Source organism: Suncus etruscus, chromosome X (assembly GCF_024139225.1).
Source record: "Suncus etruscus isolate mSunEtr1 chromosome X, mSunEtr1.pri.cur, whole genome shotgun sequence".
NCBI classification, from domain to species: Eukaryota; Metazoa; Chordata; class Mammalia; order Eulipotyphla; family Soricidae; genus Suncus; species Suncus etruscus.
Window position 1 is genome coordinate 108981103 of NC_064868.1, and position 7335 is coordinate 108988437.

At 39.7% G+C, this 7335-nt stretch overlaps 1 non-coding gene across 1 annotated transcript; it reads right to left on the bottom strand.

Moving 5' to 3' along the window:
- Window positions 1-870: 870 nt before the first annotated feature.
- Window positions 871-992, bottom strand: LOC125999931 (small nucleolar RNA ACA64). Its single transcript, XR_007492359.1, has one exon. It is a non-coding gene; the product is annotated as a small nucleolar RNA ACA64 (small nucleolar RNA).
- Window positions 993-7335: the final 6343 nt, after the last annotated feature.

The window sequence follows — 7335 nt, forward strand, 5'->3', positions numbered from 1 at the left end:
GCACTACATATAGGACTAAATATATAGCTGTGATTTTTTTGTTTCTTTTTTTTTTTTTGGCCACACCCGGTGACACTCAGAGATTACTTCTGGCTATGGACTCAGAAATTGCTCCTGGCTTGGGGGACCATATGGGATGGCGGGGATCGAACCCAGGTCTATCCTGGGTCAGTCGTGTGCAAGGCAAGCACCCTACTGCTGCACTACCACTCTGCCCCATAGCTGTGATTTTTGTGGGAAGTCATGATGATTTAACTATGGGCAAATAATCTTGAAATATTAATTGAAAAATATTTTCTTTATATTTATACACTCTTCATGAATTATTATATATATGAAATATTTTCTTTATATATTCTCCCTGAAAACATATCAAGTAGGGTAGGGCAGAGAGCTAGTACAGGTGATAAGGATTTCGGCTTGCAAGCATCCAACTCAGTTTGAGCTCTAGCATCCTACATGGTATCCTGAGCTCTGCTCATGGATCATGGATATTCACATGGATAAGTAATTTTACTGAAAACTTCATTGAAACGGGAAGAAACCAAAAATCCTCCTTTCCTCCAAAGTCCTGGCAGTGAGGTTCTCAGACTCAGGCATTCTGGATATCATTTGTTGTTGTTGTTTTTTGGGATGCACCCCGTGACTCTCAGGGGTTACTCCTGACTCTGTGCTCAGAAATAGCTCCTGGTTTGGGGGACAATATGGGACGCCGGGGATCAAACCCAGGTCCGCCCTAGGCTAGCCGGCAAGGCAGAAGCTTTACCATTTGCACCCCAATTCTGGATTCCTTGTAGGCAAAAGAGGGCACCTAAGTGAGCGGAGCAAGGGGGTCAGAGGTGAGAGGTCGCTGGAGGCACTGACCACTCAACAAGTAGGGACTTTGGCTCCACCTACCCACACTGGCAAGTGAGGACTGATCTAAGGCCCCACTGGTTTTGACCACTGAATCTCTCCAAGCTGCCAAAGCTGCTGTGATTTTAGCAGAAATCACTGTTTAAACTCTCAGTACACTGAATGTCCAGTTTATTTATTAGAACACATCTATTGTTTCTAGATTAACTGGAAAATTTATATCTCGCAGGCTATTGTTCTGTTTAAAGAATATTAAGAATACTTAGTGGGCCGGAGAGATAGCACAGTGGTAATGCGTTTGCCTTGCACGCAGCCGATCCAGGACAGATGGTGGTTCTAATCCCGGCATCCCATATGGTCCCCCGTGCCTGCCAGGAGAGAGTTTTGAGCGCAGAGCCAGGAGTAACCCCTGAGCACAACAAAAGAAAATGTAGTAAGGGAGCCAGAGTCAGAGGACAGCGTACCTGGTTAACCCCCAGTATCTCTTATGCTCACAGAGCCTACAAGGAGTGATCCCTGAGAGCAGAGCTAGGAGTAACCACTAAGCACCACTGGATGTGTGTCTCCTCCCCCAAAAGAAGATAGAAGCCAGAGAAATAATAGATTTTTTTTGGTTAGGGGGCCACACCAGGTGGCGCTCAGGGGTTACTCCAGTCTCTGAGCTCAGAAATTGTTCCTGGCAGTCTCTGGAACCATATGGGATGTCAGGAATAGAACCACCCCCTGAAAGGCAAATGCCCTACCCACTGTGCTATCTCCCCAGCCCAATAATTTTACTCTATACATAGATATACGTGTCTTAAAATTTGACCACAGTCAGAGGTTTCTTAGGGGTGACTGGGGAAAACAAATTGAGCTCGAAATAGAGGATATGTTATTTCCAGTGACAGTTGATGGAAGGAGGCATAGTAGACGTTTTCAACACCTGAAACTAATTTTAAACTTGGTGTTGCGTGTACTGCAAGAAAATGTTTTAAATAGTGAATAAAGCAAAATGCCTCCTGTTCCCCAGTCTGTTTTACCTACCAAATTTGATCATAAATGAGAATCTATCAATATAAAAAAGAATATTTCAGAAAATAAACTTCTATAATAGCAACTTTAAATTCAGTGCAAAAGATGTAGCCTTAGTTTGGAGTCTTTTATTTGAGGGTTTTCTATAATCAGAAAAAATAAATAAAGACATATATATGTATATATATTCAATGTGTATTCTAACTTGTAAGATTATTAATAAACAACATATTGCATCAAAATATTTCAGAAGATCACACATACTCCACTCACCTTTAATATTTGTACAGTGAAATTAGATATTTTCCAAAATTGTTTCTCAATAGTAGTTCAGTATCAGATTGTATGTAGTAGGGAAAATTGTAAATAATATCTTGGTATAAAAGAATGTACGTAATAGGGGCCAAGCGATAGTGCCTTGCATGTGGCTGAGGACCATGGTTCCATCCCCCAGCAATCCATAAGGTCACGTAATCCAGGAGCGATTTCTGAGCGCATAGCCAGGAGTAATCCCTGAGTCAACGTCCCAAAAAACAAAAAAAAAAAGAATATCCATATGATATCAAAAATTTATATTCTTAAATGCTCAACTATATGTCACCACTTTCTTAGGATTTTAACAATAATGAAACATTTTTAAATAATAAAATTATTATGAAATTGTTTTGAAAATTGCCATAACCTGTAAAATATTGTAGATTCAGAGTTACCCTCTTTAGTAAAATACCTTATTGCAAAAACTCTTTTGTTTCGTTTTTGTTTTTTGGGTCACACCTGGCAGTGCTCAGGGGTTACTCCTGGCTCTACGCTCAGAAATCGCTCCTGAAAGGCTTGGGGGACCATATGGAATGCCGGGATTCGAACCACCGACCTTCTGCATGCAAGGCAAATGCCTTATCTCCATGCTAACTCTCTGGCCCCTGAAAAAACTCTTAAGGTACATGATAATTGATGTAACATAGAAAAATATTTCGGTAAATGATAAACAGAAAAAATTCTGTGATTGGATAAACAAAGGAAAATGTTGTGTAATAGTCTTATTTTGAAAGATTTTAGAAAGCATGTTCATATATTTTATATATTCAATCCTAAAGTAGTTGCATAAGAAAAGAAAAACTTAATTATTATATCACCCAGATCTCTAATACTTATACTCTATATTTTATAAGGGAAAACACTATTGCTATGGGATAGGGACAAAAATCTTGAAGTAAATTTTGAAGTAAACAACCTTTTCTATTTATTCTATAGGTTTTGACAGAACACATCAGGAAAATCAATATTTCAGAATAATATAAATTATAGATGATAAAACTTATAGTACAATACAACTAAATGGTCTTACTATTAAAAGTATAAATAAAGGTGCCTTGTTAGCTCAGGAGGTAGCTCATCAGTCTCATAAAAATATAATTAAGAGAAAAAAGAGAGGGATAGATGGAAAAAGAAGAAGAAAAATAAAGAGAACAGGGACAGAGCAGTAACACAGTGATAGGGCATTTGTCCTCCATGTGGCCGATCTAAAATAGACCTTGGTTCGATCCCCCTGCATCCCATGTGGACAGGAATAACTGCTAAGAGTCACAGGGTGTGGCCCAAAAACCAAAAAGAAAATAAATAAATAAAAAGAAAAGAAAGAATATCTATATGAGGGGCCGGAGAAATAGGAGGGAGGCAGGGCGTTTGCCTTGCATGCAGAAAGACAGTGGTTCAAATCCCGTCACCCCATATGGTCCCCTGAACCTGGAGGAGCAATTGCTGAGCGTAGAGCCAGGAGGAACCCCTGAGCGCTGCTGGGTGTGACCCAAAAACACCAAAAGAATAAAAGAATATTTATATTATATCAAAAACTTACATTCTTAAATGCTCAACTATATGCTGCCACTTTCTTAGGGTTTAAACAATAAAACATCTTTTTCTTTGGGTTTCTGGGTTACACCCTGCAACACTCAGACTCTACACTGAGAAATCACCCCTGGTACACTGGTGGGGGGGGGGCATATGGAATGTCGGGATTCGAACCCCCATCCTTCTCTATGCAAGACAAATGCCTTACCTCCATGCTATCTCTCTGGCCCTAAACATTTTTAAATAAAGAAATTATTATGAAATTGTTTTGTAAATGGAAAAATTGCCATAACCTGTAAAGTATTGTAGATTCAGAGTTACCGGGTGTGGCCCAGAAACCAAAGACAAAAAAAAAGAAAAGAAAAAAATAGGGCTTAGTGGTAGGGCATTTGCCTTGCAAGTGGTTGACCCAGGACGGACCTCGGTTCGACACCCAGAATCCCATATGGTCCCCAGAGCTAGGAGCGATTTCTGAGCGCATAGTCAGGAGTAACCCCTGAGCGTCACTGGGTGTGACCTCCCCCAACAAAAAAGAAGAAATCGTTCCTGGCTGTTTCAGGGGACCATATGGGATGCCAAGATTCTGAACCATAGTCCGTCCTGGGTTGGCTGCATGCAAGGCAAACGCCCTACCGCTGTGCTATCTCTCTGGTCCTGACAAAATTTCAATAGCCTTTCCTTCATCGCTCCAGCTCAACCCCTGGGCTTCATTGATGACATTAAAATCATATGTCGAATGTTCCACTCAGCATTAATATTGCATCACCGGATGTGCCCCCCAAAAGAATGTTTTATATTTTCCACATTCATTGATTCTCTTTGAAATCAAATTTTGATTAGAGGTAATTTGAACTTTTATAAAGGTACACGGCCTTTTCACAGAAAGTAATTCATATAATATTCTAACATTTTCGTACAAATATGAAGCAACCAAGAGGTGCCCAAATTCCTAAAAGAAAAATATAAATCGGGGCCGAAGAGATAGCACAGCTGTAGGACGTTTGTCTTGCATGCAGCCAACCCAGAAGGGACCCTGTTAAGAATCCTAGCATCCTGTATGGTCCCTCAGCCTGCTGCCAGGGGCGATTTCTGAGTGCAGAGTAACCCTTAAGGAGTAACCCTTAAGCTCTGCTAGGTGTGGTCCAAATACCAATTAATCAATCAATAAAGTTAAAAAATTTAAAAAAAAAGGGCGCGGAGAGATAGCACAGCGGCGTTTGCCTTGCAAGCAGGCGATCCAGGACCAAAGGTGGTTGGTTCAAATCCCGGTGTCCCATTTCGTCCCCCGTGCCTGCCAGGAGCTATTTCTGAGCAGACAGCCAGGAGTAATTCCTGAGCATCGCTGGGTGTGGCCCAAAAATTTTTTAAAAAAGTAAAATATAAGATCTAGCCAAACTAACAAAGCGGTCAAAATTGTTATTTTCTCTAATACCATTAGGCTTTGATATATTTACAAATTAAAATATACTATGAATAGTTACTCAATCTTCTAATAGCTTATTAGTTTATTTCTTCAGCAAGTGCTCTGAAATGCAGGAGATGTATTATTTCAAAGGTGTTAACTAAGTACTATCTTAGGAAATAAGTAGTGAGAGAAGAGTTCGAGGGAAGGCAAGTTGGGCTAGGGCGACATAGGGATGGGTCTGGAAGATCATAGGCTTTCAGTGGTGTGGTATATATTAACTGTGTATTAATACCATACGTACACTATTTTAACCCTGATACTTAAACTATAACAAACTGCAAGCTTTTTGTTTGTTTTTTGGGCCACAACCGACTATGCACAGGGGTAACTCCTGGCTCTGAACTCAGAAGTTACACCTGGCAGGCTTGGGACACCATATGGGATGCCAGAGATCGAACCCAGTTCAGTTTTATTTATGATTTTTATGTTACTGAAATATTTCTATTTATATATTATTTTATTTCAAGTTTGCATTTGTCATTTTGGCTTCAGAACAAATGAAGGTATATAAATACGTATGTAGTTATTTTATGGTTCTCAGTTACAGTCTATATCCTTTAAAAATATTTTTGTTGGGTCGGAGCAGTGGTGCAAGTGGTAGGGCATTTGCCTTGCATGTGCTTACCTAGGACGGACTGCAGTTTGATTTTCCAGCATCCCATATGATCCCCCAAGCCAGGAGCGATTTCTGAGTGCAGAGCCAGTAGTAACCGTGGAGCATCACCGGATGTGACCAAAAAACCAAAACACCGAAAACAAAACAAACAGATAAACAATAAAGGTTTGCAAAAATATTTTTGTTAAGGTAAGGTCATATGTTTACAATAATGTTCATATTTTTTATTCTTGAGGTATCACACTTCAGCACTATCAAAGTGCCTGGAACCCTCCAGTACTGTCCTTATATTAATTTTAGTTTGTTTCTTCGTGGCCCAGTTTCTCCCCAGACCCCTCTGTATGTTAGTCTTAATTTTATAATCCAGGTCCAAGGATTTGTCACAAGGTTTTTTTTCCCTGTTTGTTTTGTGTGGGGATCCTCAATGTACCAAATTCAAGGCTTACTCCTGGTGTTGCTCCAGGTTTACTATTGGCTCTGTGCTCAGAGATTTTCCTGGCAGGTTCTGAACCATATGTGGTGCCAGGTCAGCTGCATGCAAACACCTTACCTGTCTCACAGTTCTTAGTATCTATCCCCATGTTTTTTTTCTTTATATATGCCCCAAATGAGTGAAATCATTTGGCAGTCGTCCTTCAACATACCTTTTGTCATTAAGGTTTACATTTATAAGTAAAGTGCTTCAAACCAAATTTATACATACAAACACACCCATATGTGTATATAAATATACATATGTTTACTGTTACCATTCACCAGTTTCTGGACACCTGGGTTCTAATAGTCAAGAACAGAATGAGGGAAATTTCTCTCACTCTCATTCTGAAGTACCAGGCAGCTTCAGTTTTCTTTATGAAAAATGGATACAGGATTTGAGCCTGGAGCTTCCAATTTGGGTGGTCCTTGGTAAGGAAAGGGGTTCATAAGTATGAATAGGAAACATCTGTGCACTGCAAATCTTCAAGCTTGGAGAGATATGGCAAAGGGAACTCGAAAACAAACGAAGTGAAAAAAATTATCTGATGGTAGTTCATTTGAATAGTTGCATTGCTTTTATAAGACACGTTGTAAGTACATTTTCACATTTGCTAAGTTGTCAAAAAAGCACTGGACAAATACTCCAAACAATTTGATACCATGAAAACACTGTGAAGGCCTCTCTTGAGAAATCCAGCCAGGGTCCTAAAAAAGCATTGGCATGAAGCTCCATACGACTCTAGATTCTTTACTTGTATGTATAGAGGCATATGCACATGGAAACACCTAAACTGATCATCTATATTATTTTTAACTGATCTCAAATGCTCACTTTCCTTTCCATTTGGATTTTTATCACCAGATGCTAGTTTTCAGGGCTTTTGTTTGTTTGTTTGTTTGTATTTGGGCCACTCCCAGGGATGCTTAGGAGACCTGGAAGTGAGAAGATAGTTCCTGAACTAAAACATGTGCTCCAGCCCTCTGGAAATATTCCAGGCCAAGTTTTGCATTTTTAAAACTTCATTTATAGAAACTTGTAGAATGTCTGCTTGCCCCTGAC